The sequence below is a fragment of the Ovis canadensis genome, chromosome 18, assembly GCF_042477335.2.
Source record: "Ovis canadensis isolate MfBH-ARS-UI-01 breed Bighorn chromosome 18, ARS-UI_OviCan_v2, whole genome shotgun sequence".
Classification (NCBI taxonomy): Eukaryota; Metazoa; Chordata; class Mammalia; order Artiodactyla; family Bovidae; genus Ovis; species Ovis canadensis.
Window position 1 is genome coordinate 28,281,814 of NC_091262.1, and position 27,047 is coordinate 28,308,860.

At 42.4% G+C, this 27,047-nt stretch overlaps 1 non-coding gene across 1 annotated transcript; it reads right to left on the minus strand.

Annotated features, from left to right (window-relative positions):
- Nucleotides 1-8,810: 8,810 nt before the first annotated feature.
- Nucleotides 8,811-8,892, minus strand: TRNAS-GCU (transfer RNA serine (anticodon GCU)). Its single transcript has one exon. It is a non-coding gene; the product is annotated as a tRNA-Ser (tRNA).
- Nucleotides 8,893-27,047: the final 18,155 nt, after the last annotated feature.

Consider the following 27,047-nt stretch of genomic DNA (forward strand, 5'->3'; position numbering starts at 1 on the left):
TTGTGTTAGTTTCTGCTGTACAGCAAAGCAAGTCAGCTACACAGCCCCTCTCTTTTAGATTTCCTTCCCATTTAGGTTACCACAGAGTACTGAGTAGAGTTCCCTGTGCTATATAGTAGGTTCTCATTATAATCTATTTTATAAACAGGAGTGTACATATGTCAATACCAATCTCCCAATTCACCCTGTTACCCCCTTCCAAGGGGGGCTTGTATTTTTAATATATTTTGATATTGCATGTTTTCGCATACAACTTGTGTAACTTTTCTAAATATAATACTTTAATATCTGCATGATTACTAGGTGAGAAGACCCTAAAGTTGCTTTAATACAATCTTCCCTATTACTGCAACTGTTTTCTATAGCAAGGACCTTCCAAGGCCCTGAAGAACACTAGAACTGGAGGGCAGGAATATTAACGCTGGTGGTATAGGCCTGGACAAGGTGGATCTGAGCAACCAGATCCAACAGTAGCCCTGAGTAGACGCCTCAGGAAACCTCACACTTGATAAGTGCTCCTGAATGAGTTAAGAAAATCCGTGCCAGTTGTGACTTAGAAACAAAGGTTACATTTATCATCAATAATAAGCTATTTGTTGTTGTTGTTCAGTTGCTAAGTCGTGTCCAACTCTTTGCCACCCCATAGACTACAGCATGCCAGGCTTCCCTGTCCTTCACCATCTCCCAGAGTTTGCTCAAACTCATGTCCATTGAGTCAGTGATGCCATCCAACCATCTCATTCTCTGTTGCCCTCTTCTCCTGCCCTCAAACTTGCCCAGCATCAGGGTCTATTCTAATGAGTCAGTTCTTCACTTCAGGTGGCCCAAGTATTGGAGCTTCAGGTTCAGCATCAGTTCTTCCAATGATTTTTCAGGGTTGATTTCCTTAAGGATTGACTTGTTTGATCTTCTTGCTGTCCAAGGGACTCTCAAGAGTCTTCTCCAGAAACATTAAACTAAACAATGCCATTTACACTGTTAAGATTGGCAAAAATTTTAAAGCTTCACAATACCAAGTTAAGCTAAAAACAAACCAAGCTATCCAGTGTCACTTGTGGGAATACATATTGTTATAACCACTTTAAACAATTGGTCAATTCCCAGAAAAACTGGAGACAAGTCCACCCAACAAGTTAGCAATGCCAAATATTTAAGAGATATTCTTGTCAAGAGATCTACACAAGAATGCACATGGCAAGAGTATAATATTCACATTGTGAGCTGTCTATATGGTAGATTACTTAGCAGGAAAATTAAGTAACTAGAGTTATACATTTTAATAAACATAAATCTTGACAAGATAAAATTGAGCATATCTTTTATCAAGATATTGTATTTCCTGATAAAAATATCTTGTATTAATATTTTATCAAGATGAAAGTGAAAATTGCTCAGTCATGCCCGACTCTTTGCCACCCCATAGACGATGGAATCCATGGAATTCTCCAGGTCAGAATACTGGAGTGGGTAGCCTTTCTCTTCTCCAGTGGATCTTTCCAACCCCCACATTGCTGGTGGATTCTTTATCAGCTGAGCCACAAGGGAAACCCAACTGATCAGTTGATAAAACAGATCAATCCTGTATCAGTTGATCCCAGTTGATATAGGAGTTTCAACACCATCTACAGTATTTTGTTTTGACAAAAAAGAGGAGGAGAAGGGACACTAGATAACAGAAAAAAAAAAAACCAAAAGATTCTAAAGTATATGGAGAAAAATATCTATATTTTTAAAATTTTGATGATGTGCACACAAGTGTTTGTTATACTATTCTCTGTCTTTTCTACATTTTTTGAAGTATTTAATAAGGAGGGAAAAAAATACATAGGAAAGAATATTCTGAGAACAGACACCAATATTTTAATGGTGATTATCTCTAAAAGGTAAGATTCTAAATGACTTTGATTTCTTTTTTCATATTTTTCTCTATGTTATAGTTATATACAAATCATTTTATTTATAACAATAAAAATGCATTGTTTTAAAGCTAATATATACAACTTTATGGCATAATGGGCTTCCATGATAGCTCAGTTGGTAAAGAATTTGCCAGCAATACAGGAGACCCCAGTTCGAATCCTGTGTTTGGAAGATCCACTGGAGAAGGGATAGGCTATCCACTCCATATTCTTGGGCTTCCCTTGTGGCTCAGCTGATTAAGAATCCTCCTGCAATGAAGGAGACCTGGGTTCAATCCCTGGGTTGAGAAGATCCCCTGGAGAAGGGAAAGGCTACCCATTCCAGTATTCTGGCCTAGAGAATTCCATGGACTGTATAATCCATGGGGTCACAAAGTCAGACACAGCTGAGCAACTTTCATTTCATTTCACTTCACTTCGCTTATGACATATACTGAAACTACGTGAATTATAGACACAGCATGAAGAACTAGAACCAAACTAAGATATTAACAGTTGTTAACCCTTGAAGTTGGGAAAGGGGACTTTTTCCTTCATATTTTTCTCTAAACATTAATTGTTCCATAGTGGGAAAATTATACATTTGTAAAAGTTGGGCTAAATCAAAAGCTATGTTTTAAATGAAAAGAAATTCAAATTTTTTTCCACATTGTAAAATATTCATGTTCCTAACAATGAACTAAAGGTTACCAAAAAATTTGCTTTTAAAAAATTTATTTTTTCAATAATCTGATTGGAGTATAGTTGCTTTACAATGTTATGTTAGTTCCTACTGTACAACAAAATGAATCAGATATACTTTTCCATGCATTCTCCTCCCTTTTGGATTTCCTTCCCATTCAGGTCACCACAGAGCATTAACTTGAGTTCCCTGTGCTATGCAGTATGTTCTCATTAGTTATCTATAGTTAGATCATTTTTAAATGAAGTTAGTTATATTTCAATTTATCTTGATATTCTGTGAGCACTCATTCTGCTAATCAAAATATTGAGTTAAATAGCATGAGCTATTCCCTAAATAAATTGTAAGAGGTGATGGTTTGTTAGGAAAGAGGGAACATAAGGTTCTAAGTGGCCTGGTGGCGTGTGTTGTTTCTACTAAGAAGAAAGCAACAGAGCCATTTAATCAAGGCAGTGCCTCCTATAAATCTTCAGGAACTCTCCCAGGAAGCCTTTAAGAGATGGATTCCATATCACTGCTGATAAATGTTCCAATTAAATTTTTAGTATTGCCCTCATGGGACTTTCCAGCCTGGAAGAAGAACAATGTGATACTAGCCTCCAGACTCTCCATCCTCTACAAGATTTTCACACATCAGGGAGGCCAAGAGCAGCCTGTTGACTACAATCCTAATGTGAAATGATGGCACTGCTCCAGGAGTCCTGAAACTCTGCTCCAGAATCAATACAAAGCCCTGACAATCTTAGAATTTCTGTATACACATATACACTGTCATTCAGTTGCTCAGTCGTGTCTGACTCTTTGCAATCCCATGGACTGCAGCACATCAGGCTTCCCTGTCCTTCACTATCTCCCAGAGGTTGCTCAAACTCCTGTCCATTGAACTGGTGATGCTATCCAACCATTTCATCCTCTATCATCCCCTTCTCCTCCTGCCTTCAATCTTTCCCAGCATCAGGGTCTTTTCCATTGAGTCAGCTCTTTGCATCAGCTGGCCAAAGTATTGGAGCTACAGCTTCAGCATCAGTCCTTCCAGTGAATATTCAGGGTCGATTTCCTTTAGGATTGACTGGTTGGATCTCCTTGCAGTCCAAGGGACTCTCAAGCATCACAGTTCAAAAGCTTCAATTCCTTGGTGATCAGCTTTCTTTATGGTCCAACTCTCACATTCATACATGACTACTAGAAAAACCAAAGCACATACAGGTGGGTGTCTTCAAATATAAGAGCATTGTTACTTTCTGGATGAAAACAATAGTCTAGAAAAATTCTACAATTCTCTTCTCTGCCACTCCTCTGCACTCCATCCCATCAGTAACAGCCAAACCCCAAGAAGTAGCTGCCCTCTGTCAAGTCATCTGAATTTTCCCATACTATCTGTTGGGAGATCAGTTTTATAATGTACATATGCAATCTGTCATATCAGACTTGAACAGAGAGGACTCAAGGTAGCAAAATCAAGGATTTTTGCCCCAAAGTGTACTCCCCCCCCCAAAAAAAAGAATCTTAGAGAATTTAAACAATTTTCCAGGATTGCTCTTGTAGCTAGCTGATAGTCCAGATTGGTCTTCAGTTCAGTTCAGTCGCTCAGTCGTGTCTGACTCTTTGCAACCCCATGAATTGCACACCAGGCCTCCCTGTCCATCACCGACTCCCAGAGTTCACTCAAACTCACGTCCATCGAGTCAGTGATGCCATCCAGCCATCTCATCCTCTGTCGTTCCCTTTTCCTCCTGCCCCCAATCCCTCCCAGCATCAGAGTCTTTTACAATGAGTCAACCCTTCGCATGAGGTGGCCAAAGTACTGGAGTTTCAACTTTAGCATCAGTCCTTCCAGAGAAAACCCAGGGCTGATCTCCTTCAGAATGGACTGGTTGGATCTCCTTGCAGTCCAAGGGACACTCAAGAGTCTTCTCCATAGTTCAAAAGCATCAATTCTTCAGCGCTCACCTTTCTTCACAGTCCAACTCTCACATCCATACATGACCACAGGAAAAACCATAGTCTTGACTAGACAGACCTTTGTTGGCAAAGTAATGTCTCTGCTTTTGAATATGCTATCTAGGTTGGTCATAATTTTCCTTCCAAGGAGTAAGCGTCTTTTAATTTCATGGCTGCAATCACCATCTGCAGTGATTTTGGAGCCCAGAAAAATAAAGTCTGACACTGTTTCCACTGTGTTTCCCCATCTATTTGCCAGGAAGTGATGGGACCAGATGCCATGATCTTAGTTTTCTGAATGTTGAGCTTTAAGCCAACTTTTTCACTCTCCTTTTTCACTTTCATTAAGAGGCATTTTATTTCCTCTTCACTTAGAATGGTGGCTGCAAGTGTGCAGGAGGGCAGAAAGGAGCTACTCTACGTTCAAGGTCAGGAGGGGCGGCGGTGAGGAGATACCCCTCGCCCAAGGTAAGAGAAACCCAAGTAAGACAGTAGGTGTTGTGAGAGGGCATCAGAGGGCAGACACACTGAAACCATATTCACAGAAAAATAGTCAATATAATCACAAGGACCACAGCCTGGTCTAACTCAATGAAACTAAGCCATGCCCTGTGGGGCCACCCAAGACGGGCAGGTCATGGTGGAGAGGTCTGACAGAATGTGGTACACTGGAGAAGGGAATGGCAAACCACTTCAGTATTCTTGCCTCAAGGACACCATGAACAGTATGAAAAGGCAAAATGATAGGATACTGAAAGAGGAACTTCCCAGGTTGGTAGGTGCCCAATATGCTACTGGAGATCAGTGGAGAAATAACTCCAGAAAGAATGAAGGGATGGAGCCAAAGCAAAAACAATACCCAGATGCTGATATGAGTGGCGATAGAAGCAAGGTCTGATGCTGTAAAGAGCAATATTGCATAGGAACCTGGAATGTCAGGTCCATGAATCAAGGCAAATTGGAAGTGGTCAAACAGGAGATGGCAAGAGTGAACATCAACATTCTAGGAATTGGCGAATTAAAATGGACTGGAATAGGTGAATTTAACTCAGATGACCATTATATCTACTACTGCGGGCAGGAATCCCTTAGAAGATTGGCCTGAGACAAAAGGAAAACAATGTGAGAGTGATAGTTGGAAGGCTACAAAGGCAGATAAGCAAATTAAATAATGAATTTTTAAAAATTCATCTGTTTTAACCCTTTATCTTTTGTCCTTTTCTTGGGTTAATGAAACCCTACAAACACATTTCCATATACAGTTTTATCCTCATTGCTTTAGGGACTTGGATTTGAATAGCCATAGGAAATGCAGCTGACCCCCTCCCTCCTCCTACGCTCTCTGTTTTAATTTTGCTTTCTCAATACCCATTTAAAATATACAAGGATTTTGCTGCCCCCTCCAAGATTTTGCATCTTTCTGCTTAATTAATTACCCCCAACCGAAAAATGACTGTTCCACATACTTGGAGATATATGGTAATCAAGCAACTAAATGCTCCTTTTGCTAATGACATGTTTTTTCAATATGTTTAAATGAGAGGCTCATTGGAAATTATTCACTTTCTTCTAAGTTGCAAAAGAAAATGAAAGGCAAATTATGGCTGTGTAAGCACGTGCTTGCTCAGATTCTGTTCCACTGAATTAATCTGCCATCCACAGAGCTATTGACAGCTAGCTCTTTCCTTGAGCCATTTCACTTACCAGATGGAAATGGTTAGAAATTTAATTTCCTTGATGGGTCATTTAGGTTGGAGACCACATCTTTGTAACATAGAAGCCACATCATTCACTGGAAAAACTAGGAGAACAACGGCTTCCATAAGTGTTGCAACCATGGGCAGAGGGAGTGTGAGTTAAAAGGATTTCAGGTCATCACTGATTTTTCAGATGAGGAGACCAAACGGGATTGATCAAAATCAGAGCTGAAACTAGGAACTGAGAGTTTTAACACTCGACCTCCCTCTCCCTCCCTTGCATCCTGCTGCTACCAGCGTTCCTGATACCTGTGTGGTTACTCGGTTGCCATTGCGTCTGACTCTTTGTGACCCCATAGATTGTAGTTTACCAGGCAAGAATACTGGAGTGGCTTGCCATTTCCTCCTCCAGGGATCTTCCCAACACAGGGACTGAACCCCAGTCACTTGCATTTCTTGAATTGGGAGGCAGATTCTTTACCACTGCAACACCTGGGAAGTCCAGTGTCTGCGGTGAATAAAAGGAAATTCGATGACTCAGAACATCAAACCAGTGCTCTGTGACAACCTAGAGGGGTGGGATGGAGTGCGAGGTGGAGAGAGGTTAAAGAGAGAGAGGACATGTGTATACCTATGGCTGATTCATGTTGATGTATAGCAGAACCAGCACAATTTTGTAAACCAATTATTCTTCAATTAAAAATAAATGAAAGAAAATGTAGCTTGGGGAGAGGCACTAGAACAGACCAACAAAGCACACTTGCAATTTTCTACAAATTCCTTAATTACACAGCTTCATGCAATCACAGAAGCTGCCCACTCACACATAGCCCAGCGCCCACACAGCCCAAGGGAGGTAATTCATCATTATCTTATAGCACTCAGGGTGGGCAGTTCCAGGCAGAATGAAGAAGAGGGGCAAGGGTCAAGAGCAATACAGATGGAGCTGCTCTCCTCTGCTCTCCAGTCCCCATCCCTCCCATCCGCTCAGGCTGATTCCTTTTCATTTAAAAATCCAGACACATTGGATAGAAAGCTCTGCTCATCAAATCTGCTCTTAATAACCAATTTTTAGCAAACTTTATTTGATGGAATCAACATGTTTGTTCTTAGAATAAAGTACATCTATTGGTCCTAGTGCTAAAATGACCCTGGCCCAAAAGTGAATGGTGTTAAGAGTGGTCTTTAAAAGCCTTAGAACCAGAAAGAAAGGAGTTTCAATCCAAAATCTATCACTTCTTAGCTGCAATGCCCTGCCTGAATCATTTATTTGTTCATCAATACCTTCCCAGAGGCTTCTCAGTGGTGATAAAGAATCCACCTGCCAATGCAGGAGACACAGGTTCAGTCCTCGGGTGGGGAAGATCCCCAGGAGGAGGAAATGGCAACCTGCTCCAATATTCCTGCCTAGAAATTTCAGTTTTCCAGAGGAGCCTGGCAGCACACAGTGCACACACACACATACATCTTACTGAGCACACTAGCCTATAGGAATTCAAGACTCCCCCTAGAAAGGGCGGCTGGAGCTGAGATCAGAAGGACAGTGCATGAGTATGTGCTAAGTCGCTTCAGTTGTGTCTGACTCTTTGCAAGCCCATGGACTGTAACCTGCCAGGCTCCTCTGTCCATGGGATTCTCCAGGCAAGAATAGTGGAGTGGGTTGCCATGCCTCCTCCAGGGGATCTTCCCGACCCAGGGATTGAACCCGTGTCTCTTAGGTCTGCTGCATCGTCAAGAGGGTACTTTACCACTAGTGCCACCTAGGAAGCCCTTAAGTGTACAATAAGTTGCTGCGATGAGGAGGAGCCTGCATCCCAGGCACGGTGCAGTGCTGAGAGGGAACACATCCCACCCGGGAGGCTGAGTCTGGGCAGAGTGAGCTGAGAAGTGGGGCACATGCTGAGGTCAAAGAAACAGAGAGGGGCCTGTGGCCATGGTAAGGAGGTTTGCCCTCATTCTAGGTGGCATGGGGGTTGTAGGGCATGATCAGATCTAAGCAGAGAGAGCAGACTGGGGGACAGCATGGACACAGGTGTATGTGTGGGAGGCGAGTGCATAATCCAAACAAGAGCTAGTAATGCTCCAGATGGAAAGAGTAAACAGAATCTAGGGGATTTTTCAAAGCTAAAATCAATAAGCCTTAATAATAAATTGGATATTGGAAATGAGAGAAAGGGGTTAATCAGAGCTAACTCATACTGCTTTGACTTATGTAACTGGGTAGGTGGTGGTATCATTCTCTGAAAAACAGAATTCAAGGAGGACCAGAGTGGTGACATAAACTTTCTGAGCCTCAGTTTCCTCATCTATAAAATGGGGATGAAAGTGAAAGTGAAGTCGCTCAGTCGTGTCTGACTCTTGGCCACCCCATGGACTTTAGCCTACCACACTCCTCCATCCATGGGATTTTCCAGACAAGAGTACTGGAGTGGGTTGCCATTTCCTTCTCCAGAGGCTCTTCCCGACCCAGGAATCGAACCCATGTCTCCTGCATTGTAGGCAGACGCTTTACCATCTGAGCCACCACGGAAGTCCTAAAAAATTAAGAACCACCTCGTGTAACAACATGAACAACAAGGATGGGATACGAACCCACGCGTGCAAAGCACAATGGATTAGCAGTCTATCGCCTTAACCACTCAGCCACCTCGTCCCACACAATGGGATGCACCCATGCTAAGTCTCTTCAGTCATGTCTGACTCTTTGCAACCCTATGGACTGTCATCCTCCAGGCTCCTCTGTCCAAGGGATTCTCCAGGCAAGAATACTGGGGTGGGTTGCCCTGCCCTCCTCCAAGGGATCTTCCTGACCTAGGGATCAAACTTGCACCACTTATGTCTCCTGCATTGGCAAGTGGGTTCTTCATCACTAGCACCACCTGGGAAGCCCAAAACGGGGATTGCGATATCTATATCACGATGTTGCTAGAAGCGTTAGAGAAAGTTCCCAGAAAGTGACTGGTGTGCAGCCCTCTCCCACATGAACCGTACTTATTCTCATTGGCTGTTATTTCTTTTTTTTTGGCTGTTATTTCTTGAGCTGATTGTAAATTCAGGGTATCAGATGTCTATTTATTTTCACTCTCTTCTTTGATCATTCTATCAAATTGGTGCTTTACTGATCTAATCACCTTAAATAATCTCTATTATGCCATCCTAGCAAAATAGGCAAAGTAGCAATTGCTCTCAAAAACTTAATATTGTAAATGGCACTGCTACAGTTTAGTTCATAATAACTTACTTTGCTCTTCAAGGGAAAATATTGATTGCAAATGCCATTCCCAATATTAGCCAAATGTTCCCATGCAAATGTATTTAGTAACCAGGGATGTGATAATGGGTCATTTAAGGGAAGCCAAAAAATACTGCTCCCAAATTCAAGGGAGAAAAAATAACATGTACTCAGCACTTCAGAGTTCATAAAGTGCCATCACCTACACTGTATTAATGAAAAGTCACACTGTATGGGGGCACATTGGTGAGGAGGACAGTGAGTGCTTTCATAGTTATTTTTAAAAGTGGGATTAACTTGGAAAAGTGCCTTGCTCTAGCCCACAAAACAAGGAAGTAGCAGAAGAGACTAAAATACAAGTCCTGTGGTTCCCCATTCTAAATATATCTATCAAAATCCCCCAATGGCCAATATTAACCCATTCAGTGGAAACAGTAAAAAAAAAATCATGCAGCCACTAAACAAAGAGGCCAGGCAAGACCACTGAACTTTCATGGTGTCATTTGTCAGTTATACTGGAGAATGTTTTATGTACACTTGAGAAGAAGGTGTACTCTTCTGCATTTGGATGGAATGTCCTGAAGATATCAATGAGATCCATCTCATCTAATGTATCATTTAAGACTTGTGTTTCCTTATTAATTTTCTCTTTTGATGATCTGTCCATTGGCGTGAGTGGGGTGTTAAAGTCTCCTACTATTATTGTGTTACTGTCATTTCTCCTTTTACGTCTGTCAGTGTTTGTCTTATGTACTGAGGTGCTCCTATGATGGGTGCATAGATATTTACAATTGTCATGTCTTCCTCTTGGATTGATCCCTTGATCTTTATGTAGTGTCCTTCCTTATCTCTTGCAATCTTCTTTATTTTAAGGTCCATTTTTTCTGATATGAAGATTGCTACTCCAGCTTTCTTTTGCTTTCCATTTGCATGGAATATATTTTTCCATCCTCTCACTTTCAGTCTACATGTGTCTTTAGGTCTGAAGTGGGTTTCTCGTAGACAGCATATATATTTGGGTCTTGTTTTTGTATCCATTCAGCCAATCTGTGTCTTTTGGTTGGAGCATTTAATCCATTTACATTTAAAGTAACTAGTGATATATATGTTTCTATTGCCATTTTATTAATTGTTTGGGATTGATTTTGTATATCTTTTCCCTTATCTTGTATTTCTTGACCATATAAGTCCCTTTAACATTTGTTGTAAAGCTGGTTTGGTAGTACTGAATTCTCCTAACTTTTGCTTTTCTGAAAAACTTTTTATTTCTGCATCAATTTTGAATGAGATACTTGCTGGGTACAGTAATTTTGGTTGTAGATTTTTCCCTTTCAGTACTTTAAATATACCCTCCCGTTCCCTTCTGGCCTGCAAGTTTCTGCTGAAAGATCAGCTGTTAAACGTATAGGGTTTCCCTTGTATGTTACTTGTTGCTTTTCCCTTGCTGCTTTTAATATTCTGTCCTTGTGTTTAGTCTTTGTTAGTTTGATTAGTATGTGTTTTGGCATGTTTCTCCTTGAGTTTGTCCTGTATGGGACTCTTTGTGTCTCTTGGACTTGATTGACTATTTCCTTTTCCATGTCGGGGAAATTTTCAAGTATAATCTCTTCAAAAATTTTCTCATACCCTTTCTTTTTCTCCTCTTCTTCTGAGACCCCTATAATTCAAATGTTGGTGCATTTGATATTGTCCCAGAGGTCTCTGAGACTTTTTATTCTTTTTACTTTATTCTGCTCTTCAGAAGTTATTTCCACCATTTATCTTCCAGCTCATTCTTCTGCTTCAGATATTCTGCTATTGATTCCTTCCAGAGTATTTTTAATTTCAGTAATTGTGTTGTTTGTCTCTTTAGCTTTATTCTTTAATTTTTCTAGGTCTTTGTTAATTGATTCTTGCATTTTCTTCACTTTTCGTTCAATGTTCTTACTCATCTTTACTATCATTATGCTGAATTCTTTTTCAGGTAGTCTGCCTATTTCCTCATCATTTATTTGGACTTCTGTGCTTCAAATTTGTTCCTTCATTTGTGTAGTATTTCTCTGTCTTTTCATTATTATTTTTTAAACTTATTGTGTTTGAGGTCTCCTTTTCCCAGGCTTCAAGGTTGAATTCTTTCTTCTTTTGGTTTCTGCCCTGCTAAGGTTGGTCCAGTGGTTTGTGTAAGCTTGTACAAGGTGAGATTTGTGCTGAGGTTGTTTTTTTGTTGTTTTTTTTGTTGTTGTTGTTATTGTTTTGCTTGTTTTCCCTCTGATGGGCAAAGCTGAGTGAGGTGGTAATCCTGTCTGCTGATGATTGCCTCATGTTTTGGGTTTGTTTGTTATTTAGACGAGGCGTCCTGAACAGGGTACTACTGGTGGTTGGGTGATGCCAGGTCTTGTATTCAAGTGGTTCCCTTTGTGTGAGTTCTCACTGCCTGATACGCCTTAAGATTCATTCTCTGGTAGTCTAGGGTCTTGGAGTCAGTGCTCCCACTCCAAAATCTCAGGGGTTGATCTCTGATCAGGAACGAGGATTCCACAAGTGATTTGTTATGGCATTAGGTGAGATTAAAACAAATACCCAAAAATGAGAAACCAAAGATGAACCCCAGACAAATGGCAGTTACAAAATCAGGCAAATAATAATTAAAATAATGGAATGTACACATATACATATACCCTCACAAACAAAGTCAAAACAGTCCAATAAAATAAAGTACACTAGATTGACCTGGTGAACAAAGGAAACCAAAAATTATATTTACCAGCTAAGAACAAAACTAATGAAAGCATAAACTGGAAAACAAAACTAAAGCAAGATGCCAAGTGGGGAATAAAGCAATGAAAACAAAACTACCAAGCATGTTGAGAGGAAAGGAAAGAAAGCAAGGAAAGAAAGAACAGATATGCAAAGTTAGCTAGAGGTAGATAAAGAAGATTTATATCCATTAAAGATTAACTGCAAGGGGAAAGGACAGTAGGAAAGGCAAACAAAGGAATAAATGTAGAAAAGATATAACAGGTTTAAATTTTTTTTCATTAAAATTATGAAAAAGATAAAAGGAAAAAAAAGGAAGAAGGAAGAAAAAAAAGGAAAGCTCCACAAAACTGAAAAATCCAACGTAGAGGCAGAGGTTTAAAACAACAATAAAAAGTGTGACTGAATATACACATATACATATACACCCACAAGCTAAATCAAGAGAGTCCAACAAAAATAAGGTACAATAGATTCACCTGGCAAACAAAGGAAACCAAAAATTTTATCTACTAGTTAAAAACAAAGCTAACTAAAGCACAAATGGGAAAATAAAACTAAAGCAAGATGCCGATTGGGGAACAAACCAATGAAAATAAAGCTAACAAATATGTTGAGAGGAAAGGAAAGAAAGAATAGAGATGCAAAGTTAAATAGAGATAGATAAAGAAGATTTATATACATTAAAGATTAACTGCAAGGGGAAAAGGACAGTAGGAAAAGCAAACAAGGGAATAAATATAGAAAAAATAATAATAGGTTTAAAAATCAAAAACTGAAATTAAAAAAAGAGAAAAGAAAGAAGAAAAAAAAAAAAAAGGAAAACTCCACAGAATTGCAAAAGCCCAATGTAGAGGCAGAGGCTTATAACAACAATAAAAAATGTGACTGAGAATAAAAAAAGCTCAAAAGCTTAATTAGATTTCATAATGCCAATAAAATCGACAACTACAATGGGGGGAGGGGGTGGAAAGGAAAAAAAGAAAAGAAAAAATCCAAAGGAATCTATAGAACAAGTCAAAATATAAGAATAATAAATGTTTGAGTCACTGCTGTCAGAGTCCTTTCCCTGGCTGGGAGTCACAGTCCACCTCACCTCCATAGGATGCCCTCCAACACTGCTGGTTTCTGGACCTGCTGGGGGCAGCTCAGATTCTAATCTAGTCCCACTCCTGTGTGTTCTTGCCTCCAATGTCCACAGCTATCAGAGCTAGTGTGTCTTTTTTTGTGGGAGCTCTCAAGGGCCTTTTATATAGTCCACAGACACACAGTCTGCCTAGTTGATTGCGTGGATTTAATCTGCATCTTGTACAGCTGGTGGGAAGGTTTTGGGTCTTCTTCCTTAGCAACACTGCCCCTGGGTTTCAAATGTAGTTTTATTTCCAACTCTACATGTGGGTCGTCCACTGGGGATTGCTTCTGAGGCTGCCCTGGAGGGCTTGGGCTTGCCCCTGGGAGGGCTAGGCCTGGAGGTGGTGCAGCTGCTTGGGTTGCAGAGCACCAGGTACTCAGCTGGTGGCTAGGGCAGCAGGAAATACAGTGCTCTAGAAGGGTATGGCAACCAGTTTTGGCCCATATGCTCCAGGATTCTTGCCTGGAGAACCCCCCTGACAGAGAAGCTTGCCAGGCCACAGTCTATAAGGTCACAAACAGTTGGACAGGACCAAAGTGACCCTGCGCACAAAGATGCAAGATTTTTTTTCTTGCCTGTGGCAGCTCTGCCCCAGTGAGAGTTGAGCATGAAGATGGTGCAGCTGCTTGGCTTGCAGGGACCCTGGCAGCATCAAGTGTTTAGGGACACAGACTGCCTCTGCAGCAGGAGTTATGGCCTTATCAGAGTCTTTTTTCGAGCCTCCTGTAGCTGGCAATCAGAAGGCCTCTTCGGCCAGTCTTTCTCTGTAGCTCCACCTGTTCAGGCACTGACAGGACTCCCTTGCCTGGGGTCCTTCTCTGTTGTTCAGCTTGTCAGGCACATGGAGGCATCCTACTCTGTAGATTGGCTTGTCAGGCTCTTATAGGAGCACTCTGGGAGGGGTCCTACTCTGTAGTTCAGTGCATCAGGCATTTGATGGGCCAGCCTATCTACTGTTCAGCTGCTGATGCTGGCGTGGCGAGAGAGAAGCTGTGGTGATGGCTCCACCCCCATGCATGACTCAGCAGTATCGCCTTGCTTCCATGGCTGCCTAGATTTCCTCCACTGGCATTTCCCACGATCTCCTCCCTCCCATCCCCTTGATCCATCTCTCTGAAGTCAACAGCAGCCCTCACACCGGGATTGCTCCACAGTGCCTAAACTCCAGCTCCCAGCTGCTGCACCTTCCAGGGGACCTGCATCCCTGTCCAAGGTATGCATCGCTGAGGCAAGGACTGTCTGATTCTCATTCCATTTAGGCTGCCACAGATCAGCTGTTTCACTCTCAGCCTTAAGTTTCTCCTCTGACTCAGACAATTGCCCCGATGTGGGGATCGGACCCCTGCTTCAGTTCCCCCACCCACTGAGGGCAGGTTCGGTCCTACTAACACTCCTGTTTTTCCCCCTAGTTCCTTTGTCCTACCTAGTTTTTCTTGGGTCTGTATATTCTTTGCCGCTGGTCAGGTACTCCTGTCTGCTCTCAGCTGGTGTCCTGCATGCACTTCTGTGTCTGAAGGGGTATTCCTGATGCATCCGTGGAGAGAGATGTGCTCCACGTCCTCCTCCTCCTCCATCTTGTTCTCCTGTCAGTTATTGGTTCATTATTGTTGTGGTTGCCATTGAAAGACAACTAGTGGTGAATTATTAGTCTATGCCAGATCACATTCTGCTAAAAGTTCGTGGTCTCATTGAATCTGTATAGCAACTCATGAGTGGTTTTAAAAACAGAATTTGAAAAAGTATAGATGAGAAGGGAAACTTGGAAAGTGTAAGTTCTTGCCTAGTTTCTAAACTCTGATCTCTTTTCAAAGCCACTGTACTAGGCTAACATGCTTCTGTGGGACCTATTACTATATTGTTGTTGTTTAGTCACTAAGTCATGTCCAACTCTTTGTGATCCCTTAGACTACAGACTTTGCTACCCCATAACCCCCCAGGCTCTTATGTCCATGGGATTTCCCAGGCAAGAATACTGGAGTGGGTTGCCATTTCCTCTTCCAGGGGATCTTTCCAACCTAGGAACAGAACCCACATCTCCTGCATTGGGCAGGGGGATTCTTTACCACTGAGTCACTTGGGAAGCCCTATTTAGTGCATGCTGCTGCTGCTAAGTCACTTCAGTCGTGTCCTACTCTGTGTGACCCCATAGACGGCAGCCCACCAGGCTCCCCCATCCCTGGGATTCTCCAGGCAAGAACACTGGAGTGGGTTGCCATTGCCTTCTCCAATGCATGAAAGTGAAAAGTGAGAGTGAAGTTCCTCAGTCGTGTCCGACTCTTAGCAAACCCATGGACTGCAGCCCTCCTGGCTCCTCTGTCCATGGGATTTTCCAGGCAAGAGTACTGGAGTGGGGTGCATGCATAGCAATGTCAAATACTGCTAAAGCCAACATCCCAAGTGATTCCGTGTTATCCTGGGCCACTTGGAAACTCATGCAGTGTCTTCTGTCATCCTGGCAGAAAGGCATTTGCTCTAGTTCCACCCACTCAATGAATAAACATACATGAGCCCTTACCTGGGCCAGCTACAACTCTGGGTTTTCCAGGTTTTATATACAGAGGTTTATATCTCAAATTCTAATCCTGGTTCTTCTCCTTACCAGCTGGAAAAGCTTGGGCAAGTTACTTAGTAGCTCAGATATTCAATTTAATAGTCTGTGAAGTGGGGATGATAATAGTTCCCACATCAAAAGTTAAGTGGAATCTTATGCATAAAACATTTAGCATGGTGCCTGGGACATGGCTGGTGCTCCACACTTATCAGTTATGGTTATTTTATATTTTGATGATCCTCCGGATAGCAGAACAGATGTTAGTTTCATTTTATAGAAAGGAGACTGATTCCAAGGCATGATGTATTTTGTATAATCTCACACATCTTATAAATGGCAAAACAAAGATAAGAAACCAAGTTTTCTAAATACTACTAACAAATCTTTCTTACTAAAATTCCCTATAGCTCTCTAAGAAGGGTGGGCCTTGGTGTCTGAAAGATTTTGAAAGTAGAAGCAGGACTGAGCCAGATTGCATTTATCATGAGTGGTTTCAAGATTAAGAGAGGTGGATGATTCAGAAGCGGGAAGAAAAGACAAGGAACAAAGGTGTGGAAGGGAGGGTCAGAGAAAAGGGAGAAGTCATAAGACTGAAGGGCTGGGGGAAAAGAATATGCTCAAAAGGTTTCGAGGAATTTGCTCCAGTGCATACAAAGTAGACTTTTCTTCCTTCTGGCTTCAAAATCGTCATGAAAATCTAGACTACCTATAGGTGGCACTAGTGGCAGAGAACCCCTGTCAATGCAGGAGATGGATGCAGGTTTGACCCCTGGGTTGGGAAGATCCTCTGGAGGAGGGCCTGGCAGCCCACTCCAGTATTCTTGCCTGGAGGATCCCCATGGCTAGAGGAGGCTGGCAGGCTACAGTCCATAGGGTTGTAAAGAGTCAAACGTGACTGAAGCAACTTAGCAAGCATGGGATTCCCTGGTGGTCTAGTGGCTTCACTCAGTGCTTCACACACAGGGCCTGGGTTCAGTCCCTGGATGGGGAACTAAGAGCCCACAAGCCGTACAGTGTGTTCAAAAAATTAGATAATTAATTGAATAAAAGGTCTTGTTTGAGTCTAGAGATGTACAGAGGAGCTTATCCCCATCTAAAGGTGGTGAAGAGAGGTAGCAAATGCACAGAAGGACAGCCCCCACCAAGGCATTCTCATGGACAAGCAATGGGCCCAGGTTAAGTGTTGTGTAAGAAAAATGAAAGGTGTGAAATCAGATGGTATTTATCAGGTGAAGGCAAAGAGAGGGAGGAAGCAGGAGGAAACAACCCAGTTCTGCACAGTCTGATAAAACATAACCAAAACTTTAGCTTCTACCACCCCACTCTTACTCTAGCCAGTGGGGGCCCAACTCATTCATTCAGAAAGCCACCCATCCTGCCACAAAGCCTGGGGGAGGCTCTTAACATGTGAATACTCTCCAACATCCCTGAAGGAATATGCTTGATTCAGGAAAGAGAGAGAGTGAAACTGGAAAACTGTCATTATTGCTCACATTTTGTTTTTTCACTGTGAAAAATACAGACACACCAGGAGTTTGGGCTTCCTGGTAGCTCAGTCAGTAAAGAAACTGCCTGCAGTGCAGGAGACCTGGGTTCAATCCCTGGGTTAGGAAGATGCCCTGGAGAAGGAAATGGCAACCCACTCCAGCATTCTTGCCTGGAGAATTTCATGGAGAGAGGAGCCTGATGGGCTGCAGTCCATGGGGTCACAAGAGTCGAACATAACTTAGTAACTAAACCACCACCAGGAATTTCCTTAGAGCACTCTGGAAAATCATGAAATCCCCTGAACTCTGCCCTTCGTCTCTGCCAAAAAAAGATGTGGTTGATAAAGAACAGAATCTGTATTGGCCACATGTTCACTGAAGTTCAAATACTCAGACTGTTATGGTTTAAAATCATATTTGTTTTTATATCTCTTGACCTGGATATAATAATAATTGCTGTAATAATTACATCTCTTGATAATAGGTATCAAGAGAGCTGGAAAATAGATACAAGAGCATGGAGGAAGGCAGAGGGAGTCAGGGAATAAAAGTAGGCTGAGAAAGCTGATCTCTCCTTAAGGACTGAACAAATACATCACTATCTTGTTTCATTTGAAAGAAGGCAGTCTCCTGGGTGCTCTGTTCACCCTCCCTTCTCTCTTCATGCCTCCCTCACCCCCATTCAAAGTGAACTAAATAAAAGACCAGGTGGGATGGAAGAAAGATAATGGCATTTGGTATCAAACGATCCAAGTGTGAGTCTCAACTTCCAGCACTGATTGGCTGTGAGATTCTAAATGGAATGACATATCCCTTTGGCTTTGTTTCTTCTCATGTGTGAAACAAGGCTTTGTCAAGGAGATAAAGCAGGTACTCAGCACATTTCTATGAATACTTATTAAAAATTAATGGTCAAAAATTAATTGAAGATTTTAATATAATACCTAAAACTATGAAACTCCTAGAAGAAAACAAAAGGAAAGCTTCATGACATTGGACTTGGCAATGATTCCTTGAACATGACACCAAAAGTACGGACAACAAAAGCAAAATTAGACACATAATTTGGGACATCAAGACAAAAGAAAAGGAATCCGTCAACAGAGTGAAAAGCCAATGGATGGAATGGAAAAAAGATTTTCAAAGTAAATATTATATCTGATCAAGAATTACTATCAAAAAGTATTAACTCGATAATATAAAAACAAATAATCTGATTTGAAAGGAGGACAAGAGACTTGAATAGACATTTCTCCTTAAAAAGATGACTTTAAATTGCTCAACTAAATGCATCAGGTTAACGTTTTCCCTTTCGCCCAGCTCTTCCATCACCACTCGACTGTCACATGTCTGTCTGTCTTCTGAGTTAAGCCATTCCACCCATTGACCTGACTGCACTCACAAGCCTAGCCAGCCTGTGATGGCTAGTGCAGAGACAAGTGAAGAAAGTCTGAGTCGGGAATTCAAGGAGGCCCCCATCTGCCCACAGATCTCAGCGGCTTGTTGGAAAGATGGTCTGAATAGGCATGCATGTCCCTCCTTGCTCATGCTTAAGCTTTACTCTGTGAGTGTTTCACCTCCTCATGACTGACGCGAATTAGCATCCATGCACACACCTCCAAATAGGAGAACACTGCTATGAAGCAGAAGGTTTCTTGGTGAAGTCTGCGTTTACTCTGGCTGATATGCATGTATTTGCCAAGAACACACAGGTAAACATGATGGTGGAATTTCAATAGACTACACAGTGGTGAGGGCTTCCCAGGTGGCTCAGTGGCAAAGAATCTGTCTGCCAGTGCAAGAGACGCCGGCACAATCCCTGTGTCGGGAAGATCTCCTAGAGTAGGAAATGGCAACTCACTCTGGTATTCTTGCCTGGAAAACCCCACGGATGGAGGAGCCTGGCGGGCTATAGCCCAAGGAGCCAAAAAGAGTAGCACACAGCTGAAGCAACTGAGCACGCACACCACTGCGAGCAAGCTATAGTCCATGGGTGAACTGATTCCCATTGCCTGTTTTTGGAAGGCCTGTGAACCAAGAAGGGATTTTACACTTTTAAATGACTGAAAAAACTCAAAAGAATAGCATTTTATGGCATGTGAAAATTACATGAAATAATGTGAAAACTATATAAAATGCAAATTTATCATCCCTAAGTACAGTTTTATTGGAGCATATCCATGTGCCATTATTTTCATATTGTCTGTGGCCGCTCTCCCACTACAACAGCAGACTTGAGCATTTGCAACAGAGACCACATGGCCAGCAAAGTCCAAAATATTTATGATCTACCCCATTATAGAAAACGTTTGTTGACCCCTGCGCTCCAGGACATTACTGCTCAAAGGGTACAGATCCATTGATCCCCACAACACAGGTCACCTCTAAACTCCCTTTCATTCCACCCTGACCTATTCCACTGGCTATGAATTTATTGCTTTCATTCTTGCCCTTTTTAAAAACACTTTTCATCACTTTCCCCATGCCATCTCCCAGTTTGAAAGCTATGTATAGGGGCTTTCCTGGTGGTCCAGTTGTTGGAACTTCACCTTCCAATGCAGAGGGTTTGGGTTCATTCCCTGGTCAGGGAGTTAAGCTCAACCCGCCTCATAGCCAAAATAAATAGATAAATAAAACAGAAAAAAATATTGTAACAAATTCAATGAGGGCTTTACCAATGGTCCACATCAAAAAAACTGTTTAAAGAAAGCAAAGCAAAACAAAAGCCATCTTTATACAATCAGGAGAAAGAATCTTCCTGTATGCCAATTGTTCTCTATCATTTAAAGGACAAATTCCAAGGGTTGTGATGTACATTTAAAGCCATTTCAATCTAGCCTCAGTCTCCCCATCACTTCTGGAATAAGCATCTAAATTTCCCTCTCTGCCTTAATGCCTTTCACTTTCATCTACGTAACCTATATTGCCTTCTAACTCAGTTCTAAAGCACCACTCCCTTTTTCCTTAGATCCTCAATCAGAAGGCTGATTTATTCAACAATTGTTCTCCCAAAACACACACTTTTTATCACCTTCTGTAGTGAAACATACCATGTGTGTGTTAGTTGCTCCGTCATGTCCAACTCTTTGCGACCCCGTGGACTATAGCCCACCAGGCTCCTCTGTCCATGGGATTCTCCAGGCAAGAATACTGGAGTGGGTAGCCATTTCCTTCTCCAGGGGATCTTCCTAAATCAGGAATCAAACTCAGGGCTCCTGCGTTGCAGGCAGATTCTTTGCTGTTTGAGACACCAGGAAAGCCGAAACATACCATAGTACCTTGAAATGATGAATGTGCGTCTGTCTGTCTATATATATATGTATAGCCTGACCCACCATATCTACCAGACAGTGAGCTACAAACCATGTTTTCTTCATCTTTATGACTGCAGCACATGGCATAAAGAAAGAACATAATGTTTATAGAATTTAATTTTAAAAAATAGTTGATTCCTTTGATTTTCTTCTTTTATTTCAGTAATTTAGAACACAATCCTTATAAATAAAAATTGTCATGGGGAGAATAGATGCATGTATATGTATGGCTGAGTTGCTTTGCTGTCCACATGAAACCATCATAACATTGTTAATTGCTACACCCCAACACAAAATTTAAAAAAAAAATTTTTTTTAATCTTTAAATGGTAAAAATAGCCAGAGACTTAAGAGGTCTCTACAGGCTTATCCTAAGTAGCTCTGTGACATGAGATAAGCCACTTAAATTTTCTGAGATGCAAATTTCTCACGTGACAGAAGATAAAGGTGAGACCTAACGGGCTGACTTTATCTACCTCATGTGAGAGGATGATAATCAATCATAAAAATAACAACCAGCATGAATTCCCATTTCTTAATAAAACCATTAGTTCAAAAAGTACTCTCGTAAATGGAGATCCTTTATTCTGGTTTAAAAAAAAAAAGTGAAGCCCAACTAACATAATGTCAGTAAAAGCTCTTTATAAATTGTAAAGTACACATGTGAAATAATATGGCTTTTAGTTTCTATGATAATAACCACCTGGCATAGCTCAAAAGATCACAGCCTAGCCTGGCAGATCAGGAGGCTGTTTGGAGGGCTCATCGTACAATGCAGAGGAGTAGGTAATTTTATTTTTCACGGTAATGATATGCCTTCTGGCTTCCTCCACTTCAGCTTCCTCATGAGGAAATAGAACACCTTACAACTGCATGGAAGTTAGAGTCACAAGAAGCTTGACATCCTTTTTCTCTTTTAATCCTCAAGACTGCCTTCACTTTACAAAGAACTTTGCAAATCAGAAATCCATTCTTCAGAGCGGAAGTGACTAACCTTAGACCTTCCAGCAAGTGACAGAGAGCTGGAATTCGAACCGAGGTCCTCAGACTGTGACTCTTTAATCTTGCCATCATGCCAAAAGCCTATAGCATTAAAACACAGGAGATCATCTATTCTAACAACTTTAGAGTTTAAGAAACTGAGACTAAGAGATTACAAATGATCTAAGATCATATCATTAGGGAGAAATTCAGGAATCCAGCCAGGATACTTACCCCCCCAGTCCCTGTGTGCACACGTCCTCAGTCGCTCAGTCGTGTCTGACTCTTTGTGATCCCATGGACCATAGCCTGCCAGGCTCCTCTGTTCATGGGATTTCTCCAGGTGAGAATACTGGAGTGGGTTGCCATTTCCTACTCCAGGTGATCTTTCCGACCCAGGGATCAAACTCTCGTCTCCTGCTTGGCAAGTGGGTTTTTAAGCACTAAATAGTTATATTTTATCTTCTGTGGTATCCAGTCTCAAAAATGACCTCCGGTGACCCCTGTCTCCTGGTAATCACACTCCTGTATCATCTTCTCCCAGACTGAATAAGGCTGACTTGTATAACCAATGGGGTATTGTGAAAACGACAATGTGAGACTGGGTTATAAAGGCCTCTGTGGCTCCTTTCTTGCTCTTGTGGACCATCTGCCCTGGGGAAAGCCAGCCATGGTGCTGTGAGGATAGCCAAGGGCCTTTGGAGAGGTCCACGCGCAAGCAAACAGACACATGCTGCTTGTGTTTAGCGATGGATCCTCCAGCCCCTAAAAGCCTTTAAATACCTCCTCCAGAGGGTCTTCCTGACCCAGGGATCGAACCCTCATCTCCTATATCTCCTGCGTTGACCGGCAGGTTCCTAACCACTAGCGCCACCAGAGAAGCTCCCTCAGATGACTGCAGCCCCTGCCAATATCCTGACTATAACCTCACGAAAGACCCAGAGTCAGAACCCACTGGCCACACTGCTGCTGAATTCCTGACATAAAGAAGCTGTGTAAACAATAAGTGTTTATTGCTATTTAAATCACTTCGCATTAAGGTAATTTGTCATGCAACAATAAATAACTAATATACTTCCCATTGTGAGCAGTCACTTCAAGGTTTGTGCGCATTCACTTCTCTCCTCCTGCATTCCAAGCTTCTCTTTCTAAAATGTAGTCATAAATCCACTTTTCAGTAGTTCCCCGACACTCACTTTCAGAGACATTAATCACAGGAGAAAAGTTCCTTGGATAATCTGATTTCTCCATGGCCTTCACCCGGCTGCCCCAGAGGTTTTCTGTCTTGTCCCCAAGCAATTTCCTCACCGTATACTCGAGTCTGAAGTCCGAGATAAGGTTGAGGAAGTAATGTGAATGTCACGTACTCTATATCTCCTCTGCTCTCTGAGGAACACATGATAAGATCTGAGATCCGTCTGGTTGAAAATTGGATCCTGAAATGATAAGATCATGGCCCTTAAATACATGCTTGTTTCTTTGGTCCAGATACCGTGTTTCTCTCTTCCTTAAATACTTCCGCCATCCTCCTGTCCTTTATGATTGATCAGCCTTATTACTGAGGAACCAAAACCATAGAAACTGGCTGTCAACAATAAGCATGGTCATCCTTTAATATATATATACACACAAATCAGAGCCCCTTCTTTTTCCAAAGCCAATAAACTGTGAAATCTCTAGCCCCCACTCCCACCCTCCATCAAAGACTTGAGTGTTCATGCAGCTTTCTTGAGAAAAGGAAATAAGAAGTGAGAATCCTGACCTCATCCCATCTCTGCCCTAGGGAAACCTAAGATACTTGTCAAGATGAAGGGAGCAAGATGCTGGCCTAGGAGGAGATTGGTTTTTCCTCATCCTTGCTACACGGCTAGGAGCAAATGCCATCAGGTCCTTACAGTGGGGGTGAGAGTGAAGCAGAGCCAGCAACACCTTCCAGAAGTGTTTAATATTATAAGGAGGAATAAACTAGTTAATTGCAAGTGCTTCCCAGACTTTCAAGGGTATATAAATTACCTAGGGATTTTGGTAAAATATAGATTGGGCTACCCACTCCAGTATTCTTGCCTGGGAAATCCCACAGACAGAGGAGCCTGACAGGCTTCAGTCCATGGGGTTGCAAAGAGCAGAACATGACTGAGCAATAAATACTTTCACTTTCAGATTGCAAATCAAGAGGCTGGAGAGTGGACCGAGGTTCTACATTTCAGCAAGCTGACAGCTACTGATGTAAGGACCATCTTTTTGAGGATAGAAATGCATTGTAACTCTTAGCAATTATAATTGTAGTTACTCATATTCTCTCCATAGCAAGAGTAGCAGTGTCGGTAAGTGGCAGAGTTGAGATGTAAATCAACCCCCGTATCCTCTGAAAAGGAGTAGGATCTGCTGGGAGCCGTGCTAGGCGACAGTTCCATAGGGTAATTATGCCAGTGGTCTACCAAGCCGGCGGCTTTCCTTGGGACAATTCAGCCCTGATATCTTAAAGACTCCAGAGAATAATTCCAACAGAGGAGCTAGGAATTCATTAGCGCTTCCATCACATTATCTCATGCTGAAGACTTTCTGGGTTGCCCAGAAAACATATGTCAGCAAAGACAGATTCTATCAAAAATGAAAATTGAGGCTTAATTCAGCCTGGGGAGGAAACTGATTAAACCGAAGATGGGAGATTAACCCCCTGGGCTATATCTCAGGGGTAAGCAGGGGCTGGCTGTTCTATGTTCATTAGAATCAATTAAGCACTGTCCTCCCCAGGAATCAGGAAGAGAAATCTCTCTCCCAGGCCTGAATTAGCCCAGAGACAGGCACACAGATCTCCACTCTTACGGCTTCTCAGTTGAGGGATGAGCCTGAATAAGCAGATATTTGGATTTATGAGGGTGTGATGAGGCTCCTGACACAAGCTTGGTGTTATCTTTCACTTATAGTCCTTTTGAGGCAAGAGTGCCTGGCATTTTTATATTGTTTTATCTTAAATATGCCAGTACTCATAAGGAAAGGAAGCAGGATTAAATTCTGAGAAAGGAAAAAGTGGGCAGTCCTCACATTCTAATATGTTGGCACCAAACCCTGGGAGTTAGTTACAGATGCACCAACAACTAGTTACGGAATGTCAAGCACTAGCAACAAACTTAAATCACACAGAGTTTAAAATTTGACTAATAAGGCTAATAATAGCTACTCTTCTGTCTCAGAGTTTGCTGATAAATGCATTATCACAGTCAATCTTTCCTGCAGTCTTATGGAGGATGGATCTGTGACCCTTATTTTACCAAGAACTGGAATGAAGTTACTTGCCAGCTTCCAAAGACCCTGATGCTGGGAAAGATTGAGGGAAGGAGGAGAAGCAGGCAACAGAGGATGAGATGGTTGGATGGTATCACCGACTCAAAGGATATGAGTTTGAGCAAACTCTGGGAGTCAGTGAAGGACAGGCAAGCCTGATGTGCTGCAGTCCATGGGGTCGCAAAGAGTCAGACACAGCTTAGCAACTGAATGAAAAAACAAGGGCAATGCTGCAAACATATTTATCTTTTTATAGCAATTGAATCTTTTGATGGAGACAAGAGGTTTAGCATGAATCAGAATACAGGGTTTGAGAGAGCACAGAAAAGAGAATGGAAGGATCACATCATTACTGACCAAGATAGAGGCAGGATCATCCAATCTTCCTAGTTATACAAAGCATTCAATAGAACACTTGTGAGCTTAATTTTTGGGAAGTGTGCTAGAAGTCCAAGTTTGTCATAGGGGTTTCCCTGGTGGCTCAGAAGGTTAAGAATCCACATGCAAGGCAAAAGACCAGGGTTGGATCCCTGGGTAGGGAAGATCCCCTGGAGAGGGAATGGCTAACCACGCCAGCATTCTTGCCTAGAGAATTCCATAGACAGAGGAGCCTAGCAGGTTATGGAGGATGGGGTTGCAGAGTCGACATGACTGAGCAACTATAGTTTCTTAATAATGTGTCTCTCCTGCCTCCACCTAGAGCAGCACTCATTTAAAGAAGGGAATGATGATCTGAATGAATTCTTGCTAGGCTTGGCGTCACAAAGCCTACATTCATTGATATTTGCACTAGTGTGGTCTGGGAACTCAGGGTTAGCAATTTAACCTTTCTGACCCTGTATCCTCATCTGTAAAATGGGCAGGCTGGCAGTAGTTGTGGCACATGGGCTTGGGATCAAATCCATGTGCTCTGCATAGGGGTGTAGAAGGTACTCTACAATACGGTTAGAAAAGCAAACAAAATAAGATCCATGAAAATTACATGGGCATCCTGCAGGAGTGTTAGTTATTATCCCTGGAGGAAAACCACTCTCCTCTCTTCCTCAGTGAAATGCCTGGCCTCAAGCAGGTGTACTCCTAGTTCCTAGTTCTCTCTCCAAGGGAATGGCAAAGGATACATGAATCATCAGGCAATGCAGCACTGCCTTTGCTTTCCTCATACTCGTCTTTCCTTCTTCTCCTCTTTCTACTGGCAACATGGCCTTCTGAAGACTGACAGTGATGCTGAGTGGTTGGCTCACTTCTTCATGACCTGCTGGAAGTACTCTTTCAGAAACAGAAGCATGCCTCCCTCCAAGATCCACACTGAAGGAGAGAAGTTGGGCACAAAGATAATCGAAAATAATCACAGGCAGGACTTCCCCAGTGGTGGTCCAGGGCTTAAGAATCCACCTGCCAATGCAAGGGATGTGGGTTCGATCCCTGGTCCAGGAAGATTCCACATGCCCTGGAGCAACTAATCCTGTGTGCCACAACTACTGAGCCTGCCTGCTCTGGAGCCCATGAGCAGCAGCTACTGAGCCCGTGTGCAGGAGCTAGTGAAGCCTGTCTGCCTAGAGCCCATGCTCCACAACAAGAGAAGCCGTCACAGTGAGCCCGGGCACTGCAACTAGAGAGCTTCCCCAACTCACCACAACTAGAGAAAGCCTGCATGCCGCAATGAAGACCCAGAGCAGCCAAAAATAAATGAGCATTTTTTAAAGAATTAAAAAGAAAAAAATCAGAGGCAAACTGTCCAATCCAGTTATATCTGACCTTAGGTCATGTACATGCCCTCCAACATCTCAGGGGCAAACACAGCATGCCTGGGCACGTGCACACAGGCTAGGCATCCTCAGTGTGAAAGGATGCCCCCTCCCATCCCATCTCACACCCCCTGTCAAAGCAAGGTCTCCAGCAACTGTCAGTGCCAGCGGGAGGACCAAGGCTGGGACAGAAGCCCAGGTGAGGTCATTAACCAATAGTCATGTAACCAAAGCCTCATTGACAAAGCCAAAGCAAGGTTAGGAACAGGCTGAAGTCTTCTCAGAATAAGAGCAGGGCTTCCTAAACTGTGATGCTGCCCCCAGTGCTCACGAGGTCTTGCCTCT